The sequence below is a fragment of the Callithrix jacchus genome, chromosome 6 (genome assembly GCF_049354715.1).
Source record: "Callithrix jacchus isolate 240 chromosome 6, calJac240_pri, whole genome shotgun sequence".
NCBI lineage: Eukaryota > Metazoa > Chordata > Mammalia > Primates > Cebidae > Callithrix > Callithrix jacchus.
This window is the reverse complement of record NC_133507.1, coordinates 93,076,797-93,103,317: the sequence shown is the minus strand read 5'-3', so window position 1 is coordinate 93,103,317 and position 26,521 is coordinate 93,076,797. Positions and strand designations below refer to the sequence as shown.

At 37.3% G+C, this 26,521-nt stretch overlaps 1 protein-coding gene and 1 long non-coding RNA gene across 6 annotated transcripts in view; one reads left to right on the top strand and one right to left on the bottom strand.

The window, feature by feature from the left end:
- The window catches only part of THSD7B (thrombospondin type 1 domain containing 7B), an 873,835-nt gene that overhangs the window by 656,534 nt on the left and 190,780 nt on the right, over positions 1 to 26,521 (top strand). The gene's annotated exons all lie outside the window — the stretch shown is intronic.
- Positions 10,083 to 13,930, bottom strand: LOC118154606 (uncharacterized). Its single transcript, XR_004744711.3, has 3 exons — positions 13,792 to 13,930; positions 11,473 to 11,646; positions 10,083 to 10,341 (listed from the first exon to the last, which is right to left on the bottom strand). It is a non-coding gene; the product is annotated as an uncharacterized LOC118154606 (long non-coding RNA).

Here is a 26,521-nt window from a genome sequence, read left to right as displayed (position 1 = left end):
AATGCCCTTGACACTGCTTTGCATATTAAAATATATAATACATTTTAATTTTTCACAGTCTATAATGTGTTAAGTGGATTTAAGTATACTTGCAATATATATTTTTGATACATATTTTTTTAATTAATTAAAGCCCCATCGGACTTACATTTCCCTTTATGAGTTCTTCACACAGTTGAAACCAAGGGAGTTCCAGAAAGCTGTATTTTGTTTATTCATTGCAAAGCACTGTGTTCAGTTTGTTTGAATAGAAATTTTGTATCAAGATTAATTACCTGTACCTTTTATAAGTACATGCTATTTAAATGCATTTTGAAAACATTTTTATTATGTTTGCAACTGAATGAAAGAATATAAATTAATATGTATGCTTTCTAGAAACAATTGCTATTTTAAAGGTGTGTATTCTCCCCAAAGAGAGGTGTTCTAAATTTGGAATTGAATAATGTAATAAATTTTATTTTTCATAGCAGGGTAATTGTGTTTTTAAGAAATTCTTGTTTCCAAAGATATACAACTATATTTTAGGATGAAGATGACTTTGGGGTGAGAAAGTTTCTATGGAGAAATAGCTTATGCTCATTTTGATACTGCTTTATTAACTATACTAGCAGCATGTTAGAATGTGAAGATAAGATAACTGTCATTCTCTTACAATATTTGTTTACCCAGAAATATCTGGCTGTGCTTCAGATTTAATTTGGTTTAATCAGTCTTGGCCTCTTGCATCCTTTCAACCAGCCCAACTTTCTGATCCTGACCTAGACCTAATCATTCCTGGCAGACTGCTGTTCACTTTGGACTTAGAACTTTGGCAGGAGCCTCAGACTTTACTGGAGCAAGAAGTCTTTTTTCTGGGTATTCATATGGAAAGCAGTCCAAACTTATCCATAACTGAGCACATTCAGGTGTACTGTTCTTAAGTGTGGAGGGGAGGTTGGTTTTTTACCTTGAATAAGAACTTGTTTTAAATATAAAACATTGCATGCTATATAATTAAGGGCTACAGAGTGATTTATTCCCAGAGTTATTTGGGTGGATTTAAGGCATAAAATGCCTTATATAAGCTGCTTTTCTTCCTTTTGTGTCCTTTATGCCGGTCAGCTAACCCTGACTCTGTGCTCTCAAGTTGTTGCATTGCACTAATTGAGCTGAATGGAGCTCAGAGGACAGGCAATTTTTCTTTTCTGTTCTTACTCTGTCGCCATTTTCAAGAAAAATTGTTTTTTCTCCTCAAGAGATTCCTCTCTCCCAACATTTGTATCCACACACACCCTTTTGTAGATCATTGCAAAGTACTATCCCCTCAGGCTTGTTAAATCTTTTGAAACTTTGATCATTATTCTTGAGAGCTGTCAGAATCAATCATGAGAAGCAATTTTCCTGTATCTGTTGTCCACTTAGTGTTATATTTTATTATATTTTTTAATACTGGGTATTGCTACTCTGCATGCATCCAAACTCACTTTTAGCTGTTCTTCAAGATATTTGCTATGTACCTCTAGAATGTTCTCTTATAGGTTGGCTTGGCAAATGTTCCTAAGGCTGCCCTTGGGCAGGGTTGTCAGGTTTGGCTGGAGACAGCTATAAAAATGTGAAGCTGGCAAATATTGTCAAATTTTGCCATTGGAAGTCTTTCACTGTCCTCCCATATCTCATATTATCCCTAGTCCCTTAACTCCTAAAGCCCTGAAATATTAGATAGCATTAGCTTCAACAGGAAAATTAAATCATCTGCTTGCAACTTTGCAAAACAGTCTCCTTAACCAAGTGCTTCAAGTAGAAGTTCTCAAGTGCTTTTCTAGAAAAACATTATAACCTGCTTTTCAAATTTTCTCTGAATCAGTCTATCATTTAAGCTTTAAATAAAGAATGAAAAGCTCTCCCCTCCTTTCGAGTGTTGAAAGAATAAGGATCTGACTTTAACTGTGTGTGTAAATTTTTTACTAAATGTACAGAGGACTTTAAAAAGGTTGTGGAAAAATGGAATTAACAGATACAAAAATAAATTTTATTTTTCAACATAAGCTCCATCCGGGTCAACACACTTCTATAAGTGATGATACTATCCATTTGGTCTACCCTTAAATAACTGAGGGCTCTGAGAATTTAACCATGTCAGTGTAATCAATCATTTTTTACATTATTAGCTAAAGAAAAATGGGTTCCCTTTCAATATTTTTTAAGATTAGGAAACAAAAAAAGAAGTTAGAGGAACCAAATCAGGACTGTAAGTGGATGCCTAATAATTTCTGAAAATGTTCACAAAATTGCTCTTTGATAAAAGAAATAAGGAGGAGCATTGTTGTTTGTGGTAAAGAAGGAAACTCTGATGAAGCTTTCCTAGGGGTCTTTCTGCTAAAGTTTTATTAGCTTTCTCAAAACACTCTCACAATAAGTGGATATGATCATTCTTCGAACCTCCAGAAGTCAACAAGTAAAATGCCTTGAGCATTCCAAAAAACTATTGTTATGACCTCTTCTTTTGACTGGTCTGCTTTTACTTTGACTAGACAGCTTCTTCCTCTTGGTGGCCACTGCTTTGATTGTGCTTTGTCTTCAGGATAGTACTCATGAAGCCATCTTTCATCTCCAGTTACAATGTTTTGAAAAAATGCATCAGGCATCTGGATCCCACTTTTTAAAATTTTTATTGATAGCTCTGCTTTTGTCTGCAGCTGATCTGGATGCAACAGTTTTGGCACCCATTAAGTGGAAAGTTTGCTCAAGTTGATTTTTTTTTCCAGTCAGAGTTGTATAACCTGCACCAGCTGAGACATCTATAGTGTTGGCTATTGTTTTTGCTGTTAATCATCAGTCATCTTCAATTCAGGCACTCACAAGACAAAAATTTTTCCTCAAAACTTGATGTGGATGGTCTACCCCTGTAGGCTTCATCTTCAACATTGTCTAATCCCTTCATAAATTGAGTTATCCTTTTGTAAATTGCTAATTTATTTGGGACATTGTCTTCATAAACTTTTCATAAAGATCAATGATTACACCATTCTTGTACCCAAGCTTCCCCATAAGTCTGCTATTTGTTCTTGCTCTAGTTTTAGCAGAATTCATGTTACTCTGATAGGGACTCTTTTTGAACTGATATCTTATCTTTCTTAGTGCATCCTGTCCAGACATATTGTAAAAAGTCAATATGAGATAATTTTGGTGCAAAAAATTTTGAAATCTATGTGTACTTTTTTCATCATGCATTTTTTTCCATAAACCTTTTAAGGACCCCTTATACTAGTTAAAAAATTGAATCCAAACTGTTAGAATACAATATCTGTTTTAAAAAAAACTAAAGAAAATAATTTTCTTAAGACCATTTGAGAGTAGGATTCTAAATTGCATGGTAAGTCTCCCATTCTTTAGATTTTTTTCAAGCTTTATTCCATTATTAATATAAAGTAGCAGAAAGCAAGTGACCTATATATTGTCACATTTCCTGCAGAAAAACATTTGTTAAAATGTGATTTTATTTTTTTCTATATGACTTAAGATTCAAGATAGAAAGACCAGGTGCAGTGACTCAAGCCTGTAATCCCAACACTTTTCAAGGCCGAGGCAGGCGACTCACTTGATGTCAGGAGTTCAAGACCAGCTGGCCAACATGATGAAACCCCATCTCTACTACAAATGCAAAAATTAGCTGGGTGTGGTGATGGACACCTGTAATCCCAGCTAGTTGGGAGGCTGAGGTAGGAGAATCGCTTGAACCCAGGAAGCAGAGGTTGCAGTGAGCTGAGATCACAGCATTGCACTCCAGCCTGGGTGACAGAGTGACACTCTATCTTAAAAAAAAAAGATTAAAGATAAAAATAATCTCTCTGAGGAGCCTATCTAAGTCTTTTGAAATCTAGAGTTTATTGATCGTAACCATTATTGGTCATAAGAATGAAAAAATTACTGGGATTGGGAGGAAACTGTTATAAAAACAATTTCTCAGGTACCTGCTCTGGAATCTGTAGTTTGGTACACTTAGAGTGGATCAGGAAATGTGTATGTGTTAAAACAAAAATGGTATTTTTGCTGGTTCTTCTGATCAGGCAGGTTTGTGAATACTACCAGGGTTAAGATTCTTGTCCTGTGAAACCATCATTTCTTCTGAAGTCAACCATGGAAAAACTTCTCTGCAGTTGACTTAGCCCACCCTTTCTAATTCAAACAATGAAAGCAATCAGTACTTGTTTGCATAATATCATACTCAGAGCAAATCTGTGAGGACCCTTCCATTTTACAGAAGAGGAAACTAAGGTTTAGAGGATGTAATAGCTTCTCCAGTGTCACCCACTGGTATATTAAGTGCTTAAGACTCAAACAGTTTTATTTTCAAATTGAACTTTTCTGAGTCTCCATTTTATAGAGGTATAACTGTGACAATGATTTTATAAGCATGTCATGATTATCAAATAAGCTAAAATGAATATAAACTTATCTCATTGTTTGACACATAGTAAGTACTTGATAAATATTAAGTATGAACATTTTTCCTTGGTCTGTAACATATGATATCTGTTTCCACATCAGTTTACTTTTATCGTATTGCCTTTTCAAAATAAGTTATGCAGATTGCTCCTCTTTTTGTATTTATCTCCTGGAGCATTTGGAGTCAAACATTTTCATTGTAATGATTCAGCTTCGATGCATAGTAAAAGCTGTCGTCACTGCTTCCTGTATGGAGGCAGTCTGTTTTTATTTTATTTCTAAATACCTTATTTGGCATAGCATTTTCCCCTAATGAGAAACAGTAATATAACTTTTAAATAACTTCTTATAAATGTGTAATTCTTTGACCCTTTTTGTATATTTATAAGAAGGAGTACATACAGAAAGGTGCACAAATCATTACATACACACTCTGAATTTTCACAAAGTAAACATTCTCACTCACTCACTACCAGGTCGAGAAGTAACATATCATCAATATATCAGATGAACCCTCTGTTTCCTAAATCCTTCACTGCCACCTTCCTCTCACCCAATATAACTACTATTCAGATTTCTAACATTATAGATTAGTTTTATAACTGAGGAAAACAACTTTGTATAAGTGAAATTTTGCATTATGTACTCTTATGTCTACCTTTTTCTACTTAATATTATTTTCCATGTTGTTATATGTAGCAATATTTTGTTGACTTTTTAGTGACTTATTTCATTATATATTCTTCATTATTTTATTGCATATAACACCTTTGTCATTTCATGTTGATGGGTATTTGAGTTATTTCCAGTTTGGGGTTATTACAAATAACACTATGACCATTCTTGTATAAGTCCTTTTTTTTTTTGTGAGACAGAGTTTCACTCTTTTTGCCCAGTCTAGAGTGCAATGATGTGATATCGGCTCACCACAACCTCTGCCTCCTGGGTTCAAGTGATTCTCTGGCCTCAGCCTTAGAAGTAGCTGGGATTACAGGCATGTGTCACCATACCTGGCTAGTTTTGTATTTTTTAGTAGAGATGGGGTTTCTTCATGATGGTCGGGCTGGTCTCGAATTCTCAGGTGATCGCCTACCTCGGCCTCACAAACTGCTGGGATTACAGGCATGAGCCACCCCACCCAGTGTTCTTGTATAAGTCTTTTAATACACATATGTATGCATTTGTGTTCAGTACACGCCTAAGGGTAGACTTCCTAGATCATAGGATATGTATATATTCAATTTCGGTAAGCAATTGTCATTTCATCTTAACTTGTAAACTATCACAGGTCTTACTAAATATAATTTTAGATAATAAGTTAACATATGACCTGACACCATGCCATGAAAAGAGGTGTAAAAGCCATATGGATGCAATAAATTTTTACCTCAACACTTCTAATCACAGCATATCAGTAACTGCTGCCTGCTCCTGAGTCATATATCTTGTCCCAAATGGAAAAAGTACATGAGCACTACCTTCCCATTGGGTTCTGCTCACCGCACTCCAAAATAACCTTCATAACCATCATGTTTCCTCTGTCTCTTATCTCCTTCTCTCCCCTTTAATCTATTCTTCATACAGAAATCTTAATGAATAATTTTCTACATCATAAGTCTGATATGCCTTAAAATTTATCAAAGCTAGTCAGGCGTGGTGGCTCACGCCTGTAATCCCAGCACTTTGAGAGGCCAAGGTGGGCTGATCATGAGGTCAGGAGTTCGAAATCAGACTGACCAACATGGTGAAACCCCATATCTACTAAAAAGACAAACATTAGCCTGGCGTGGTGGCACGCACATGTAATCCCAGCTACTCAGGAGGCTGAGGCAGGAGAATTGCTTGAACCCAAGAGACAGAGGTGGCAGTGAGCTAAGATGGCAGCACTGTACTCTAGCCTGGGCAACAGAGAGAGACTCCAACTAAAAAAAAAAAAAAAAATCAAAGCTTCTTGTTGCCTTTGAGATAACATAAAAACTACATGGTATAGTTTTTAAAATATTTTATGACCCCTCCCCAGTAATACTTTTCTGAGCCAGAGACATGCTGAAATAAACATGCTCAGGTAAAGTGCTAAAGAGCAAAAAGGAAGGGGCCACTTCTGTCTTTCTGTCTCCTCATCAGCCCTTATCCAGGCTGTCTCATAAAGAGTGTGAAAGTTTTATGTACCCAGCTTGATCATATGAATCAACTGATTGATATCAAATATGGTGTTTCTTATTAGAATTTGTCTTTCAACTTACTTTTCAAGTCACCAGAGATTCTTTAATGAAATTACATATAGTAGCCTACCTTTGTCTGCAGTTTTGCTTTCCATGGTTTCAATTACCAGCAGTTAATATTAAATGAAAAATTCTGAAAATAAATAACCCTTAAGTTTTAAATTGTGCAGCATCCTGAATAGGGGGATGAAATCTCTGCCGCCTCTCTGTATCCTGCTTGAGACATGAAACATCCCTTTGTCCAGCGTCTCCATGCTGTATACTCTATTCACCAATTAGTCACTTAGTAGTCTTCCTGGTTATCAGATTGAGAAAGAAAAAACAAGCTCTTTATCTGAGAAATGTGAGCTTCTTTAAGTTATAAACTCTCACAGAGGCATTTAAAATGTAATAGCATTCACTCACTAGCTCTGGAGTAAATAATTATCTTTTGAAGCTGCTTGCTCTGCGGGCTCTGGACTAACTAAGACCAAGTAGCCATCAAATGCTGGGCCTGCTAGTTCACCAGCACACGGCCAATCACAAGCCAATGCTATTTCTATAAGTCAGTAAGAATTCCTGAGAAACAATTTTATAATCGTTCCCTCTTGTGATTTCTCTTTTAAAGACAAACAAAATAAAGCTTAAGCCGCTCCTTTGTTCTTCAGAGCACTCTGCAAGGCAACCTGGAGGTGTGCTTGAGGCTGCAGTCCTCAACCTTGGCCCAAATAAACTCTCTACATTAATTCAGCCCCAGCTTCTTCCTTTAAGTTGACAAAATTGTCTGTTGTGGTATTGCAGTGCCTGTGTTCAAGTAACCCTTATTTTGCTTAAAAATGGCTCAAAAGTGCAAGAACAGTGATGCTCACAATCCATATATGCCACAGAGAAGCCATAAAGTGCTTCCTTTAAGTGCATAGGTAAAAATTCTCAACTTAATAAGGAAAGAAAAAGCTTGTATGCTGAGGTTGCTGAGATTATGGTAAGAGTAAATCATCTGTCAAATTGTGAAGAAGGAAAACAAGTCCATGCGTAGTCATACAGGGTTTGGTACTATCCACAGTTTCAGGCATCCACTGTGGCTCGTGGAATGTATCCCCATGGGGAAGGGGCACAGTACAGTATTTGAACAAGTATACTTGTTGTAATGCCCTTTTCTGGGAACTGCTCATTAAATTCCTTCTACACTGTATTTAAAATCATGTTCAATTGTCTTGTACATAAAGACAGCCCACAAATTGAGAGACAGCAAGGACCATGTAGCATAAGCCAGGGGGCAACTGCAACACACAGACAGAAATTGTGGTTCTTTTTCTCTGTTTTCAGTGTAAGAGGAAACAACTGTATTGAACTAATAGGTGGTCCAAAATTTTATATTTTGCTTATTTAAAGGGACATTTCACACTTCCATCCATGTATTTTTATGCCACATTTTAAAGTCTTGTTCAAATTCAACTGCTTTTTTTTTTCTTCATTTCTTCTGGGAGTCTGGAGCAAACTCAACTTTTTATTCTGTCCTACTTGACAACCTATTTAATATAGCATCCTGCCCCTACACCCCATCACTACCCCCATTTACCCTTCTGTCACTTTTCCTTTTGTAGAAAGGATTAATCTACAAATTTGGATGATAGTAGATCATCCAAAAGACCATCAGGATGGCTAAATAATAGCTAGGAGAGCGTTATTGGCAATATTGGTTATTAAGCCTGGAAGTAAAAGTCTCCAGTGTGGACAAAAGATGTTCTCTCTTTGAAGAGAAGAAGGACACATTGGGTTTTATGCCTCACAGAGCCAGTATCATCCATGTTTGACAGATTTGGGGGAAAAGCTAAACCTTTTCATGAGGTGAGCTGAGTGCATGAACAATGGATAGACATACATGTAATGCATATCTCATCTTCACTTTTAGCATTAAAATGAGGTGGAATTTGCCACTTTATATTAAAAAGTAATCTGTAAGGCACAAAGACAACTTGTGCACAGCCCCTATAAGCTGACTAAAACTGGCTTATAGTCTGCAATAGCTTATCAGAAAAGAATGTTTATAAGGCTGATCCTCTGTCCAGTCAGAGTTGTAAGTCTGGTATGTAAATCAGAGTTGATGACTCCTATGCTTGGGAGGTTTAGCGCATAGGAATATAGATATTCGTCATGCCAGGCAGACCCTGAATCCCTAACTTGTAGGTAACTGTTTTTTTAACCTCTCGGTCTATCATAATTGATAAGAGGGGCATGTATTTTGATTTCTCATATCACACTACAATATGATTGCCTTATTTACTTCTTGTTTTTAATGTTTGACTGTCCCTCTCTGACACCCCAAAACATACTGCTCAGTTCCCACGAGTGCCTTAAAAACTGCTCACAGTATTAGGTTGAGTTCTCCAGAGAGAGAGCAGGATTCAAGAGCAAGAATTTTATCTTTAAGTGCAGTTAGCACCATTAGGAAAGTGAGTAAGAAGTGTTACAAAGAAGAGAAGCAGCCAAGAGAAATCCATGATTAAGCCAGGTACCGTAGTGGCCACTGAAACTTAAGCTTGTAGGTAACTCTGGGAGGCTGTGCAGAACACATGCCTCAGATTTATCTCACCTGAAGGGCCAGAGAGCTGGAATATTCATAAGGAAATTTCTGAGAGTCCCTGGTGGAGAGAATGTTAAGTCTTGGCACTTTTTATTAAGCATAAGCAGTCTTCTGTTCTGGGAGAAACCCTTAGGCATAGAAATACAGATGCCAGTAGTTGGAATTTGTCCAGAGTACAGGGAAACGTTGCTACTAGTATTATCCCCATATTGAAGAGCTGCTCAATTGCCTTAACTGGCTTTTTAACTGAGGATAGTATGTGGTCTATGCTATTCATGTCAAACCCAGAAGTACATTTTATTTCCAATAAACAGATACTTTATAAGAGCCCACTGGTTGATTAGATATGTAGTTTGAGTTGTTTACGTTTGGAGTAAAATAGGTATATAATCATTTTGCTGTGTAATCTAATATGGTCTGAAACTGAAACTGATTCCTCATCCTTTGTGAATGCTGGATCAAGGTTATTTCCAAAAGTGAATCTGGGTGTGGAGCCCATAGCATGTCCCAATTTATGAGAGAGAAATAAGAACATACAAAGACTTCAGAACAACCCTACATGGATCTTTTTTTTCTCCTTTATGTGCTCTGCTGTATATTAATCTTTTTTTCTACCACTGCTACCAAGTATAGTTTTGTTTGTCTGAAACTAGGAGTAAGCAGGAGGCAGAGTAGGGTGGGAATGGGATGTAAGCCCCTTTGATGGCATTCCCCATGCATGAAAAAAAGGAGTACCTGGCCAAACAGAACTAAGACATTCCAGGACAATTGGATACTAGAATAATAGACAATTCAAGTTGGGAATAAATCTAAAAATATCTAATCTACTAATTGTCAAACATGGCTGCACATTAGATTTACCTGAGAAGATGTACGACCCCTGCTCCTCTTCCTAGACCAATTAAATCAGTATCTAGTGATATGATCCAGCCGTCCATATTTTTATAAATCTCCAGGTGATTCTAATGGGCAGACAGGACGAGAATTGCTGTCTAAAGCAACCTCTTCATCCTGTAAATGAGGTAACTGGTGCTCAGAAAGGTGATATGGCACCTAAATACTGACTAGAACAGCGGTCCTGACGCTTGGTCCATCATTGTTTCTTCTTGCTTTGAATTCGTCTTCCACCTAAATGAATGCAAGTGCAATAAGACATGTCAGTCACTTGGGTGTGCGCTATATGTTCATTGTTCTTAGAGGCAATCAAGACAGTGGCACTCTGGCTTCATCCTGTAATAGTCCCTTCTGACCATGACTCTCTGAACCACTAATGCCAAGTGCCATTTACCATGAGCAAGTAGTCTCTTTTGGAAGATGGTTTAATTGACCTGTAGCTTCCAACAACTTTCTTTGCCTTAGGCAGGGAAGGAGCTTACCTGATGGCTGTGTATATACCCCTAAATATGTGGAAAAATGAAATATAAGGTATTTCATGGCCCCATGGTTTGGAATGGCATGATGTCACAGTCAATATATGTTCCTTTGTATTCTTCAATAAATATTGCATGTGTATCCTCATGCTATATAGTTAGAAACATTGTAAATGTTATGCAGGTGGGTAAAATGATATAAGTTTATAGTATGGATGAGAATTTTATAGCGAACAGTAATTTATTAATGAGTCTCAGTAGCTTTCAAAAAGAAGTGGTAACAATAAAATGAAATTCAAGGTAATTGTAAATATTTTGGAAGGCAACTTTAACTCAATGTGCTTGTTCTATTATTTATTGATTCTTTCATTTACTCAGCCCAACTTATTGAACTGTACTGCTCAGGGAGTTTCCATTGAGAACTGGTTTTCCAGGAGTTTTGAGTGGGAGGTTTTAAAGTGTGAAGTACTGATAATAATGTTCTGAATCAAGCTTGTCCAATCCGTGCCCCTCGTGTGGCCCAGGATAGCTTTGAATGTGGCCCAACACATTTTCAAATTTGTAAACTTTCTTAAAACATTATGAGACGGTTTTTTTGTGACTTTTGTTTTTTTTTTTTTTTTTTAGCTCATCAGCTATCATTAATGTTACTGTGTTTTATGTGTGACCCAAGACATTTCTTCTTCTAGTGTGGTTCAGGGAAGCCAAAAGATTGGACACGTCTACTCTAGATGCTTATGGCATCCATGCTGCACTACCTTTTTCAAATATGCATGAAACCAGTTTGCACTCAGTCAGTAAAATTGCCCTTTCTCCTCTTCATTAGGATGATTTGTAAGTAAAAGAAACCTCAAACCAAATGGGCTTCAACAGTAAGGAAATGCATTACCTCATATAGCAAGAAGTCCAGAGGTTATGGAGGCTCCAGGGAGGGTTGGCTCTGTGGCTCAGCAATGTCATAAAGAGAGAACTTCCTTTCGTGTCTCTTTGCTTTGTGATCTTCAGTGTTGGCTTTGTCCTCTGGTTGTTAGCAAGCTGGCCCAGCAGTTTTCAGAGTAGCCTCCTGAAGCAGCAATGACCAAAATAATAAGAGACTGTTGCTGTTCTGGGAATCTCAGATACAAAAAAATTCTCCCCATGCCACCCCAGCTCCCCCAGAAGCCTTTCCGTCACGCTGCACTGACTGACGCTTCATGTCATGTCCACTCGTGAACTACTTATTGGAAGAAGTCCTGGAAAGACCTTGATTTGTTCAAACAAGTGGTTTCCAACCATTTATGTCTTAAACTTCTTGGTACATATAGAAATCTATAAAATTTGGCAAACTGGGATAACTGTTCAGAACTGCTTAAGGCAGCAGTGAACAATCTGAGACCCTAGGCACTATTGGGTGGTGACAGCAATGTCTCAGTCACACCTGGAATGCATTTGCTATACACTGGTGTGAGAGGGCAGGACTTCTTAGACTTTAGCATGTACATAAATCATCTGACAGATGTTGCTTCAGGGCACACTGTGATTAAGTAGGTCTGGGGAAACGAGATAGCCTGCAATTCTAACAGCTTCCAGATGAGGGCAAAGCTGCAGGTCTGCAGATTACACTTTGAGATGCTAATGTGTATTAACTACTTGGGAGGTTTTTTTTCTGTAGGCTGATCACCTAGGGTGGAATGCTTGCTGAGACATAAATAAGAATGTCCGAGGCCTGGTGGGGTGGCTTATATCTGTAATCCCAGCACTTTGGGAGTTCGAGGTGGGTGGATCAGGAGGTCAGGAGATCAAGACCATCCTGGCCAACATGGTGAAACCCCATCTCTACTAAAAATACAAAAAAATTAGCTGGGCATGGTGGTGCACACCTGTAGTCTCAGCTACTTGGGAGGCCGAGACAGGAGAATTGCTTGAACCTAGGAGGTGGAAGTTTCAGTGAGCCAAGATCGCACCACTGCACTCCAACCTGGCGACAGAGCAAGATTCTGTCTCAAAAAAAAAAAAAAAAAAGAAAAAAGAAAAGAATGTCCACTATATATACTTAATGTTACTATCTTTTTGATACCTAATTTGATAAAAATATAATCAGTTTTAAATAAAATACTGAGATGGAAAAATTAAGTAATGTTTTAAGTCACACATCAAAAAGCCTTACATTGGGAAAGATGGCCTAATTCTTTCTCTATGAGGATACGAGTTACATTGACCAGGGCTTTTCTTTGACACTTAAGTTTTTGGCAAAGACATGATTCTATTTTGCAAGCTATTTTCTTCAAACAGCCTTCCAGTGCCTCACTCAGATGATAAATAAGCAAACCCTAAATCAGGTAACAATACATGCATGCAACACATGTTTCTCCTTCTGTTTTTTCTGACCTCTGTAACCATGTAAGCCTTTTTGGGTTATTTATGAATGATTTAAAGGCTTAGTGAAATTATGCACACATTAATGAGGGCTCGTAACAATACTAATGAAGAAAACTAAACCTAATATTTTCTATAGATTTCTCCAGAATGTTTCGATCCAATTTAAACCTTCTGTAGACTATTCAAAGCTGGAACACCATTTGGTAATGCATGTAACAATAGCAGCTGGCAGGGAGAAGTAGAGCTGCATATTATTTGCATGAAAGTGAAATAAGAGCCTGTATTTATGAAAAGAAATCCCAGTGAAAATTGTCATTTAAGGAGATTTATATATTTAGATTTAGATATACAGTTGCTATAAAAAGTTTTAAAAAACCCCAGAGGGATGATACATTCTGAATAGGTAAGGGTAGAATCTTAGAAAGTGCAAGGCCCTGAGACATCAAACACTTAGCTTGGTTTATATGTATATACCCATCTAGTTATTTGCTAATGTTCTACTGTTTAGCATGTGTCTCTCCTGGTTTGTCCTCTCAACTTGGAAGATGCCAGAAGGCATACTGTGGTCGTCATGAGTCTCCCAGGAGCTGAGCACTCACAACCCTATGAGTGAAAGTCCGTGTGCCTCCAAACAAAAAACAAATGAAAAAATAAAAGCTTTCGAAGCAAATAGATTTGTGTATGTGGTTGGGGGTAGAACTTTTGACATTGTGAAAGTATTATATTCTTGGCTCTGAGTAAATTGAGTTACTGGAGAATAGTTAGAAGTATATTTAGATGCTTTATTTTTAGATTCCATTTTCTGCCTTTCATGAACTTCTCCATGGTTTCTTTACGGTGTTTGCATTACCTTCTACATCAGTCAGAGCTAGAAACCAGACAGGTAGCATCAAGCCCTGTGAAAAAGAGTAAAAGGGAAAATGTTTGATTCAGTCCTTTTTTTTTTTTTTTTTTGAGATGGAGTTTTGCTCTTGTTACCCAGACTGGAGTGCAATGGCGGGATCTCGGCTCACCGCAACCTCCGCCTCCTGGGTTCAAGCAATTCTCCTGCCTCAGCCTCCCAAGCAGCTGTGACTACAGGCACGTGCCACCATGCCCAGCTAATTTTTGTATTTTTTAGTAGAGACGGTGTTTCACCATGTTCGCCAGGATGGGCTTGATCTCTTGACCTCGTGATCCACCCGCCTCGGCCTCCCAAAGTGCTGGGATTATAGGCGTGAGCCACCACGCCCGGCCCTGATTCAGTCCTATTAATGTATTGGTGTGGTCAAAAGAGATGGGGGTTTTGTTGACTACTGAATTGCCAATTCTGTGTATTTGTCCACTTTTTAAAAATGTTGATTTTTATATAGTTGACTAAGCCATGTCTACATGAACCTTTAACGAATGGCAAATTCAATAAGGTCCAAGGAAAAGAATTTATGAAAATGGAACATTTAGTGGTTTAAATGTAGACCTCTCTGGACCTATCCAGATTCTGTTTCCCTGCCCTCAGGATTACAGGCATCAACAGTTAAGTCTCCCATGTCTGAGAGAACAAACCAGGAAGATAATTGAGTAGAATACTGAATAATTCTGGGGTGAAAAATTAGTCAAGTTAGCTGCGTAATGCTAAATAGAGATAGCGAAGTACTAAGAGAAAGGAACTGAGTAGAAACAGCTTGGTAATGTAAAAATGAAATAGGAACATTCAGAATTCAATATGTGATCCTCTTTGCATGAATTATTATCTGTCATTTATGATGCACATTATTCAGAACTACTGAAAAATCTTTCATGACTTATTTCTCAATAGTAATGAGCATTTTTAGTTTTTATATAATTTATATCATTTACATGTCACAAAATTCTCATAATTCTGTTGGCCATAATCATCAAAAAAGTATTGCTGTACTTAAATATAATCGTTCTGCACCCCTCCTCTCCAGAAGATGTTGTAAAAGAAACTATCACAGCTGCGGAAAATTGATATGCAAAAGTATAAAACTTCGCAGCAAAAAAATTAATTTTCTGTATTTAATGCCCTTGATTCTTGAAAACTTAAAACTTTTTTCACAGTAAGGCCAGTGGTTTCATTGTCTTGTGGGCAGTGGACAGATGATAACGTTCTGCTCTATTTTGCTTCATGATGAACCAAAGAGGACCGGTTCTTTCTCTGATGAGTTTGTAAGAGATGCTTAGGTGCTAAAACATTAGCTGCATCCTTTGGACTACTGTGATGGGGAAGTGAGAAGTAGTTTTAACAACTTGCTAAACTTATCACCATTAGAGTGAATGAAGCACTAAAATTTACCTACCAGATGTTTCAGATGGTTAGATTTGGGGGAAAACATACAATTAAGTTACATTTTAATACTAAGTACAAACTTGAATTTACTCTGATTAACTACTTTATAGCCCATCTAGAAGACCATTTGAAGGAGTTATAGAAAAGCTAAAAAAGAAGTTGTAATTGAGAGATGACACTTTATTGGCATAGAAGCAGAAGAGTTTCATGTCCAATGTCCATATTGCTTAGAAGGTTCAAGTTTCACTTTCCCAGAACCTATTATTGAATTTCAGACTTGGAATCAATATGGGGAACAGATTAACTCACTCAATTACAACAATTTACGCCAAGGTTTAATCTCTACACAGACCAGGTAACTGTTCTAATCCATAACCGTATACTTTATCCTTACTGTACTTGCTGAGCAAAAGCATAAGCAGATTTCTTGTTACAAATTATTATAAAAGAGACTGGACAAGTGAAATGGGTGGTTTAGATCCTAAGCTTTCTCATGGATGAAAACAAACAAAAAACATTGGGAAGTATGAATGCTGTTGAAATAGCATGTTCAACAATCTTAATATAATACCTGGCATGTAACGATAGGCAGCCATTTTTATTACTCACGATGCTGGCAAGGACGCTGAAAGAAGATCATTGGAAACTCCATGGTGTTACAAATTTTGTTCAAGCCCAAACCATTATGAGCTAGTGGGCCTCTGGCCAGCTCTTGGCTACAGAATACATTATTTGGGCTTGTCAGTGTTTGCTACAAGTTGCTAATTTTTAAAATTAGTTGTCAAGATTTTAAAATTAGAAATTTCTGCATTAAAATTTAGACTCCAAATATTCCTTTAAAAATCAGAATGTCTGGCATACTTCAGCTGAATCTGAAAATGTAGTCTTTAGACAGAATATACCTGTATAATGGTCATCTTCCTTCTCTATCCCCCTCTTTCCTTCTTTCTTTCTTTCTTTCTTTCTTTCTTTCTTTCTTTCTTTCTTTCTTTCTTTCTTCTTTCTTTCCTTCTTTCTTTCTTTCTTTCTTTCTTTCTTTCTTTCTTTCTTTCTTTCTTTCTTTTATTGAGACAGCGTCTCACTCTGTCACTCAGTCTGGAATGCAATGGCATGACCTCGGCTCACTGCAACCTCTGCCTCCTGGGTTCAAGCAATTCTCCTGTCTCAGCCTCCCAAGTAGCTGGGATTACAGGCACCCGCCACCGCACCAGGTAATTTTTTGTATTTTTAATAGAGGCAGAGTTTTGCCATGTTGTACAGGCTGGTCTTGAACTCCTGACCTCAGGTGATCCACCTGCCTCAGCCTCCCAAAGTGCTGTGCCTGGCCAGCCCTTCCTATTTCTAAATGAAACATCAAAAGCCAAGCTCATCCGTTAATATTTTTGATTTGGAGAGGGAATTCAAATACATAGCGACATTCCGTATGTTTCAATAATTAAGTTATAAACCAAGTCAACAAACTGTTACATAAAATATATTTTATCCTTCTACCTTAACAAATATGCCTTCCTAACTACCTCGAAGGCAAAGTCCAAATTTGTGATTCTCAAAGTTCTAGGATGACATGTGGTACCCTAGGAAGAGCCCATCTTCACACTGTGGTTTGCATTCCTGCTTGTTCATCCCTACTCTGTCCCAGAAACCCCAGTCTACTTGTACAAGTTCTGTCCACTGCCATCAAAGACCCCATGCCTACTCCTCAGATCTAGGGGTCATCACATGGCATGGGGGTGCAGTCCCCACCCTCAGTAGGATAAATCTAAAAGGAGGCTCACACAAGTCCTTGAAGCAATTCTAATCCATTTGACGGAGAACTTTGGGGTCCAGAACTTGTGAAATGGGATTTAGGAGCAGGCTCCCGATGGCGCGTCCCCTGGACTCTGCAGATTCTTCATGTGGGGAGAGGCGTAGCTGGAGGAGGGCCAGAAACTGTTCTTCTGTGCTCAGGGTAAAAGCCAAAAGGCAGTACTGTGGGTGAACATTTATAATAAACTTGCTCTATTGTTTTCTTAAGGTTGCTTCAAGATGAAAATGTACTTGTAATTCAAGTCTCTATCAAAAATGATATCATAAAAAATAATGTGGTAGGTTTCAAGAAAGTGGAAAGGGCTTAGTTCTTAGACGGAGATTACTTTACCCATTTATGTCACAGGCCCAAGATCTGCAGGTGTTGGAGTTTAAGGCAATTGGTTAATCATCTTCCTCCTGTTCATATTGCAGTGCTGTGTTCATGTTACAAAGTAGCTGCTCATGAATATTAATTGCTTGTCTTAATGCCAGAGTATGAGATTTGGGGAAGCTCATTCAATTATTCCAGTTGAAATAGAAAAGAAATTAGGAAAATTTCATCTAAAAAGCCTTTTAAGAAACTGCTCATAAAATAGTGATTCTCACTTTCTGGTTACAGGATCCTATACACTCTTAAAAATTATTGAGGACCTCAACGAACTTTCTTTTATTGATCTATGTTTACTGTAATCAAAATTTAAAATGAGAAATAGAAAACAAATCTACTCATGTATTTAAAATGATTAAAACTAAATTATACTTTTGAAAAATAACTATATATTTCAAAACAAAAAAAAGTGGCATTGATTGTTTTACACTTTTGCAAATGTCTTTGATATCTGACTTCACAGAAAGGCGCTGAAGTCTCATGTCTGTTTTTGCATCAGTCTTTTACAATATGTTATTTTAGTAAAGTGTATGAAGAACTTTCAGCCTTACACAGATATGTAGGTGGAAAAAGGAAAAGTATTATACTAGATATTTTTATGTACTTTTAGATAATTTTTGGTACTACACCAAAACTTGACAAATGATTGGTTTTGAAAGGCTATTTGAAGTGTGGAATCTAAAATAATAACAATGTACTTTTATATTCTTTTACTTTAACATACATTAAGATCTCAGGCACTTTGAATTAATCTTTATCCATGCATTATTTTGTGACTTCATATATTGGTCATTGGAAAATATTTGCCCATTGAGTGATGCTGATGTGTTCATACATAGTATCAAAATCATACTCATTAATATCACTACAGATATTATTTTAAAAGTTTTGGCCAGGCGCAGTGGCTCATGCCTATAATCCCAGGACTTTAGGAGGCCAAGCCAGGTGGATCATGAAGTCAGGAGTTTGAGACCAGCCTGGCCAACATGGTGAACGCTCATCTCTACTAAAGATACAAAAAAAAAAAAAAATTAACTGGGCATGGTGGTGTACACCTGTAATTCCATCTACTCAGGAGGCTGAGACAGGAGAATGGCCTGAACCCAGGAGGCAGAGGTTGTGGTGAGCCGAGATCGTGCCATTGCACTCCAGCCTGGGTAACAAGAGCGAAACTCCGTCTCACTTAAAAAAAAACTCCCAAGCTTGTGGTTGCAGACACAGGTTTCCCAAATTTCTAATCTTCTTTTGAGAGCTTGAATTTTATCATTGCAAACAAATACTACTAATTGTTTTTCTTGGAGTAACAGTCTCCATTCATTCATTCATGAAAAATTATCTTTATAACCAGAGCTTGTCTGCAAAACATTCTTTTAAGTGAAAATGTTCCATTATCAGCTTGTACTGCTTGCACCTCAATCACACAAGTCCTTCATATCAAGAGAACTATCAAACCTTTGTATGTGGCAGAAGTATTTTATGCTCACTTCAAAATTAGTCATGTTGAATATTATAAAGATGTATAATTGGAAGTCCAGTGGTTCAGAATACAATGATTGCTAGTACAGTTCTGTGACACTCTTCAGCTGCTTTTAAGTACCAGCAGTTTACTGTCCTTGCTTTTGCACCCTCATTACAAATGTCATAACAGTTTGTTTTTCCTTTCTAAAGCAAAGACATCTGCTTTATGATTATGAAAATAGTTTTGACTTGCAGGCTTTCTGAAATTGTCTCAAGTACTCCTCAGGCATTGCACAAATCACACTTTGAAAACCACTTTCTTAAAAGTAGAAGGGTGAGTACAGGACCTCCTGAAAGTGGGTGGAGAGGGGATAAAGGAAATGACACTGCATTTTCCTCTTAGATGTCCCACGTTTGTTCTAATACATTTATTAGAGAAACAACTTTGGAATTTTTTAAAAAGAAGGTCGCCTAATCCCTTTGACCAAGACTTTACAATGTTGTGCTTTTCACTTTCAGACTGTCTTCATTCATTACTAAAATTCATCCTACCGAAGTGTAAGCTCAATATATTTGTACATATGTTTGAACATACCATTCATAATGCCTCTATATAAACACTGCTCTCAAATTGTTCCTTAATATTGTGATTTTTGGTTACTTTAGCTTTCCCAGAAATTTACTTTGTGTGCCATTAATTAGCTGTTTCCCTAGATTCTTTACTGCTCATTTCTGTTCATATTTAAGTCATTAGACTTGGAGGAAACAGATTGGTTTCAGCTTTTCTTCTCAAAGTCCACTCCTTTGGGTCTCCCTTTTCTCTAGTTTTTTCTAGCTTTACCAGTGGCACTTTCTATCCACAGCCTATCAATATAAAGACCACATAGGCCATTGAACTTGAATAAGAAGTATGAGAATGCTAGATGTCTCACAAGAAGTCTTTATTTTCTTGTTAGCTCTGTTTTAGTTTATACCTCTGGATCATAACATAGACACATCAGGTGGCAGTCAAGATATTAAAAGAGTGCATTGTACTTTTTTGGTTCATATTTTCATTTGCTCCAATCAGTGAGCTTCCCAATTATGGTGTTAGAGCAGTTACAAGGGTCTAGGCTTGGAATGAAACAATGGTGCCTTAAAATTCTTAGAATTCTTAAATTTTAAGAATTCTTAAAATACATTGATTTATCGTTTGAATCCTCAGCAAGATTACACTTTCAGAATCCCAATATCCTCAACAAAAATGATGAAAATGGTTTCTGTCTTATATGAAAAAATAATACACAAAAGCTACATACCACAATCTATGGCATATACTAATCCTTGATCAATGATAGCCATTATTGTAAAGTTAATACATCATTTTAAATGGATTTATGTCCCATTTCTATTCACTTCTTCTCTTGGCTCTTTGTAAATTTGTCCAAGTTTAAGTTTCTCTAGGACTGGTATTCTGTAACTTAAACATCAGAAAGAAAGACTATTTTCAGACAGGCCAGTGACCTTAATGTGCTTGATTGATGTAATTTACTTTTGATGTGTGTTGCTAACAGTCATATTGGAGTCTTTAGACATACATTCAATTTAGGTGTTCTTCAGACTTTTCACTTTTAGGGTACTTTTTAATGCCCTTTTAAAATTGATGTATAATGTTTGTATGTATTTATGGGATATATATAACACATTTTGTTACATGCATAGAATGTGTAATGATCAAGTCAGGGTATTTAGGATATCCATTGCCTTGAGTATTTATTATTTCTCTGTATTTGAAACCTTTCAAATTCTCTCTTCTAGCTTTTCTTGAACTAAACAGTATGTTGTTAACTATAATCATTCTATTTGCTTATTGAACACTAGAACTTATTTATTCTCTTAAACTGCTTTTTGTATCTATTAATCAATCTCTCTTTATCCCCCACATCCCCAGTCCCTTCCCAGCCTCTGGTAATGACCAATCAACTCTACTTCCATGAAATACACTATTTTAGATCCCATATATGAGTGGACCATACAGTATTTGTCTTTTTGTGCTTGGCTTATTTCACTTCACAAAAGGACCTCCAGTTCCATAAATGTTGCTTCAAATGATGTGATTTTATTCTTTTTTATGGCTGAGTAACATATATATGTATTTTGTATATATACCACATTTTCTTTATTGATCATCTGTTAAAAAACATCTAGGTTGACTCCATATTTTTGCTATTGTGAGTAGTGCTACAATAAACATGAAGGTGCCAGTATCATTTTTATATACTGATTTCTTTCCTTTGCATAAATACCCGATAATGAGAGTACTGGTTTATATGGTGTTTATATTTTTAGATTTTTTGAGAAATCTCCATATCATTTTCAGTAGTTGCTTTACTAAATTACATTTGCACCAGCAGTGTAAAAGCAATCCCTTTTTTGGTTTTTTTTGTATCTTTACAAGCAGCTATTACTTTTTCTCTTTTTAATAATAGCCATTCTATTTGGAGAAGAATGATACTGTACTGTTTTTTATTTTTATTTTTATTTTATTTTTTATTGCATTTTAGGTTTTGGGGTACATGTGCAGGGCATGCAATACAGTTGCATAGGTACACACTTGACAGTGTGTTTTGTTTGCTTTCTCCCCTTCACCCACATTTGGCATTTCTCCCCAGGCTATCCCTCCCCACCTCCCCCTCCCACTGGCCCTCCCCTTTTCCCCCCAATAGACCCCAGTGTTTAGTACTCCCCTCTCTGTGTCCATGTGTTCTCATTTTTCATCACCCGCCTATGAGTGAGAATATGCGATATTTCATTTTCTGTTCTTGTGTCAGTTTGCTGAGAATGATGTTCTCCAGATTCATCCATGTCCCTACAAACGACACGAACTCATCATTTCTGATTGCTGCATAATATTCCATGGTGTATATGTGCCACATTTTCCCTATCCAGTCTATCATCAATGGGCATTTGGGTTGATTCCAGGTCTTTGCTATTGTAAACAGTGCTGCAATGAACATTCGTGTGCATGTGTCCTTATAGTAGAACGATTTATAGTCCTTTGGATATATACCGAGTAATGGGATTGCTGGGTCAAATGGAATTTCTATTTCTAAGGCCTTGAGGAATCGCCACACTGTCTTCCACAATGGTTGAACTAATTTACACTTCCACCAATAGTGTAAAAGTTTTCCTTTTTCTCCACATCCTCTCCAGCATCTGTTGTCTCCAGATTTTTTAATGATCGCCATTCTAACTGGCGTGAGATGGTATCTCAATGTGGTTTTGATTTGCATCTCTCTGATGACCAGTGACGATGAGCATTTTTTCATATGATTGTTGGCCTCATATATGTCTTCTTTCGTAAAGTGTCTGTTCATATCCTTTGCCCACTTTTGAATGGGCTTGTTTGTCTTTTTCCTGTAAATCTGTTTGAGTTCTTTGTAAATTCTGGATATCAGCCATTTGTCAGATGGGTAAACTGCAAAAACTTTTTCCCATTCTGTTGGTTGCCGATTCACACTAGAGACTGTTTCTTTTGCCGTGCAGACGTTGTGGAGTTTCATTAGGTTCCATTTGTCTATTTTGGCTTTTGTTGCCAATGCTTTTGGTGTTTTGTTCATGAAGTCCTTGCCTACTCCTATGTTCTGGATGGTTTTGCCTAGATTTCCTTCTAGGGTTTTTATGGTGCCAGGTCTTATATTTAAGTCTTTAATCCATCTGGAGTTAATTTTGGTGTAAGGTGTCAGGCAGGGGTCCAGTTTCTGCTTTCTGCACATGGCTAGTCAGTTTTCCCAGCACCATTTGTTGAACAGGGAATCCTTTCCCCATTGCTTGTTTTTGTTGGGTTTATCAAAGATTGTATGGTTGTAGATATGTTGTGTTGCCTCTGATGCCTCTCTTCTGTTCCATTGGTCTATATCTCTGTTTTGGTACCAGTACCATGCTGTTTTGATTACTGTAGCCTTGTAGTATAGTTTGAAATCCGGTAGTGTGATGCCTCCCACTGTGTTCTTTTTGCTTAGAATTGACTTGGCTATGCGGGCTCTCTTTTGGTTCCATATGAAGTTCATGGTGGTTTTTTCCAGTTCTGTGAAGAAAGTCAATGGTAGCTTGATGGGTATAACATTGACTCTGTAAATTACTTTGGGCGGTTTAGCCATTGTTATGATATTAATTCTTCCTAACCATGAACATGGAATGTTTCTCTATCTGTTTGTGTCCTCTCTGATTTCACTGAGCAGTGGTTTGTAGTTTTCCCTGAAGAGGTCCCTTATGTTCCTTGTGAGTTGTATTCCAAGGTATTTTATTCTTTTTGTAGCAATTGTGAATGGCAGTTCATTCTTGATTTGGCTCTCTTTAAGTCTGTTATTGGTGTAGAGGAAGGCTTGTGATTTTTGCACATTGATTTTATATCCTGAGACTTTGCTGAAGTTGCTTATCAGTTTCAGGAGTTTTTGGGCTGAGGCAATGGGGTCTTCTAGGTGTACTATCATGTCGTCTGCAAATAGAGACAATTTGGCTTCCACCTTTCCTATTTGAATGCCCTTTATTTCTTTTTCTTGCCTGATTGCTCTGGCTAGAACTTCCAGTACTATATTGCATAGGAGTGGTGACAGAAGGCATCCTTGTCTAGTGCTGGATTTCAAAGGGAATGCTTCCAGTTTTTGCCCATTCAGTATGATACTGGCTGTTGGTTTGTCATAAATAGCTTTTATTACTTTGAGATACGTTCCATCAATACCGAGTTTATTGAGGGTTTTTAGCATAAAGGGCTGTTGAATTTTGTCAAATGCCTTCTCTGCATCAATTGAGATAATCGTGTGGTTTTTGTTTTTGGTTCTGTTTATGTGGTGAATTACATTTATAGACTTGCGTATGTTGAACCAGCCTTGCATCCCCAGGATGAATTCTACTTAATCATGATGAATAAGTTTTTTGATTTGCTGTTGCAATCGGCTTGCCAATATTTTATTGAAGATTTTTGCATCTATGTTCATCATGGATATTGGCCTGAAGTTTTCTTTTTTTGTTGGGTCTCTGCCGGGTTTTGGTATCAGGATGATATTGGTCTCATAGAATGATTTGGGAAGAATTCCTTCTTTTTGGATTATTTGGAATAGTTTCAGAAGAAATGGTACCAGCTCCTCTTTGTGTGTCTGGTAGAATTCGGCTGTGAACCCATCTGGACCTGGGCTTTTTTTGTGTGGTAGGCTCTTAATTGCTGCCTCGACTTCTGCCCTTATTATTGGTCTATTCATAGTTTCAGCTTCCTCCTGGTTTATGTTTTGGAGGACACAGGAGTCCAGAAATGTATCCATTTCTTCCAGGTTTACTAGTTTATGTGCATAGAGTTGTTTGTAATATTCTCTGATGATGGTTTGAATTTCTGTGGAATCTGTGGTGATTTCCCTGTATCATTTTTTATTGCATCTATTTGGTTGTTCTCTCTTTTCTTTTTAATCAATCTGGCTAGTGGTCTGTCTATTTTGTTGATCTTTTCAAAAAACCAGCTCTTGGATTTATTGATTTTTTGGAGAGTTTTTCGTGTCTCAATCTCCTTCAGCTCAGCTCTGATCTTAGTTATTTCTTGTCTTCTGCTGGGTTTTCAGTTTTTCTGATCTTGCTCCTCTAGCTCTTTCAATTTTGACGATAGGTTGTCAATTTTGGATCTCTCCATTCTTCTCATTTGGACACTTATTGCTATATACTTTCCTCTAGAGACTGCTTTAAATGTGTCCCAGAGATTCTGGCATGTTGTGTCTTCGTTCTCATTGGTTTCGAAGAACTTCTTTATTTCTGACTTCATTTCATTGTTTACCCAGTCAACATTCAAGAGCCAGTTGTTCAGTTTCCATGAAGCTGTGCGGTTCTGGGTTGGTTTCTGAATTCTGAGTTCTAACTTGATTGCACTATGGTCTGAGAGGCTGTTTGTTATGATTTCAGTTGTTTTGCATTGCTGAGCAGTGCTTTACTTCCAATTATGTGGTCAATTTTAGAGTAAGTGTGATGTGGTGCTAAGAAGAATGTATATTCTGTGGATTTGGGGTGGAGAGTTCTGTAAATGTCTATCAGGTTAGCTTGCTCCAGGTCTGAGTTCAAGCCCTGGATATCCTTGTTGATTTTCTGTCTGGTTGATCTGTCTAATATTGACAGTGGAGTGTTAAAGTCTCCCACTATTATTGTGTGGGAGTCTAAGTCTCTTTTTAAGTCCTTAAGAACTTGCCTTATGTATCTGGGTGCTCCTGTATTGGGTCCATATATGTTTAGGATTGTTAGCTCTTCATGTTGTATCGATCTTTTTACCATTATGTAATGGCCTTCTTTGTCTCTTTTGATCTTTGTTGCTTTAAAGTCTATTTTATCAGAGATGAGAATTGCAACTCCTGCTTTTTTTTTTTTTTTTTTTTGCTCTCCATTTGCTTGATAAATCTTCCTCCATCTCTTTATTTTGAGCCTTTGTGTTTCCTTGCATGTGAGATGGGTTTCCTGGATACAGCACACTGAAGGGTTTTGGATTTTTATCCAATTTGCCAGTCTGTGTCTTTTGATTGGTGCATTTAGTCCATTACATTTAGGGTTAATATTGTTATGTGTGAATTTGATACTGCCATTTTGATGCTAGCTTGCTGTTTTGCCCATTAGTTGTCGATTCTTCATTATGTTGATGCTCTTTAGCATTTAGTGTGATTTTGGAATGGCTGGTACTGGTTGTTCCTTTCTATGTGTAGTGCCTCTTTCAGGAGCTCTTGTGAAGCAGGCCTGGTGGTGACAAAATCTCTGAGTACTTGCTTGTTCTCAAAGGATTTTATTTTTCCTTCACTTCTGAAGCTCAGTTTGGCTGGATATGAAATTCTGGGTTGAAAGTTCTTTTCTTTAAGGATGTTGAATATTGGCCCCCACTCTCTTCTGGCTTGTAGTGTTTCTGCCGAGAGATCTGCTGTGAGTCTGATGGGCTTCCCTTTGTGGGTGACCCGACCTTTCTCTCTGGCTGCCCTTAGTATTTTCTCCTTTATTTCAACCTTGTTGAATCTGACGATTATGTGCCTTGGGGTTGCTCTTCTTGCGGAATATCTTTGTGGTGTTCTCTGTATTTCCTGCAATTGAGTGTTGTCCTGTCTTGCTAGGTGGGGGAAATTTTCCTGGATAATGTCCTGAAGAGTATTTTCCAGCTTGGATTCATTCTCTTCGTCACATACTGGTATGCCTATCAAACGTAGGTTAGGTCTCTTCACATAGTCCCACATTTCTTGGAGACTTTGTTCATTCCTTTTTGCGCTTTTTTCTCTGATCTTGGTTTCTCATTTTATTTCATTGAGTTGATCTTTGACTTCTGATATTTTTTCTTCTGCTTGGTCAATTCGGCTATTGAAACTTGTGCATGCTTCGCGAAGTTCTCGTATTGTGTTTTTCAGCTCCTTTAATTCATTCATATTCCTTTCTAAGGTATCCATTCTTGTTATCATTTCCTCAAATCTTTTTTCAAGGTTCTTAGTTTCTTTGCATTGATTTAAAACATGTTCTTTTAGCTCACAAAATTTCTCATTATCCACCTTCTGAATTCTAATTCCATCATTTCGTCACAGTCATTCTCCATCCAGCTTTGTTCCCTTGCTGGTGAGGAGTTTTGGTCCTTTCTAGGCAGCATGGTGTTCTGGTTTTGGGTGTTTTCCTCCTTTTTCC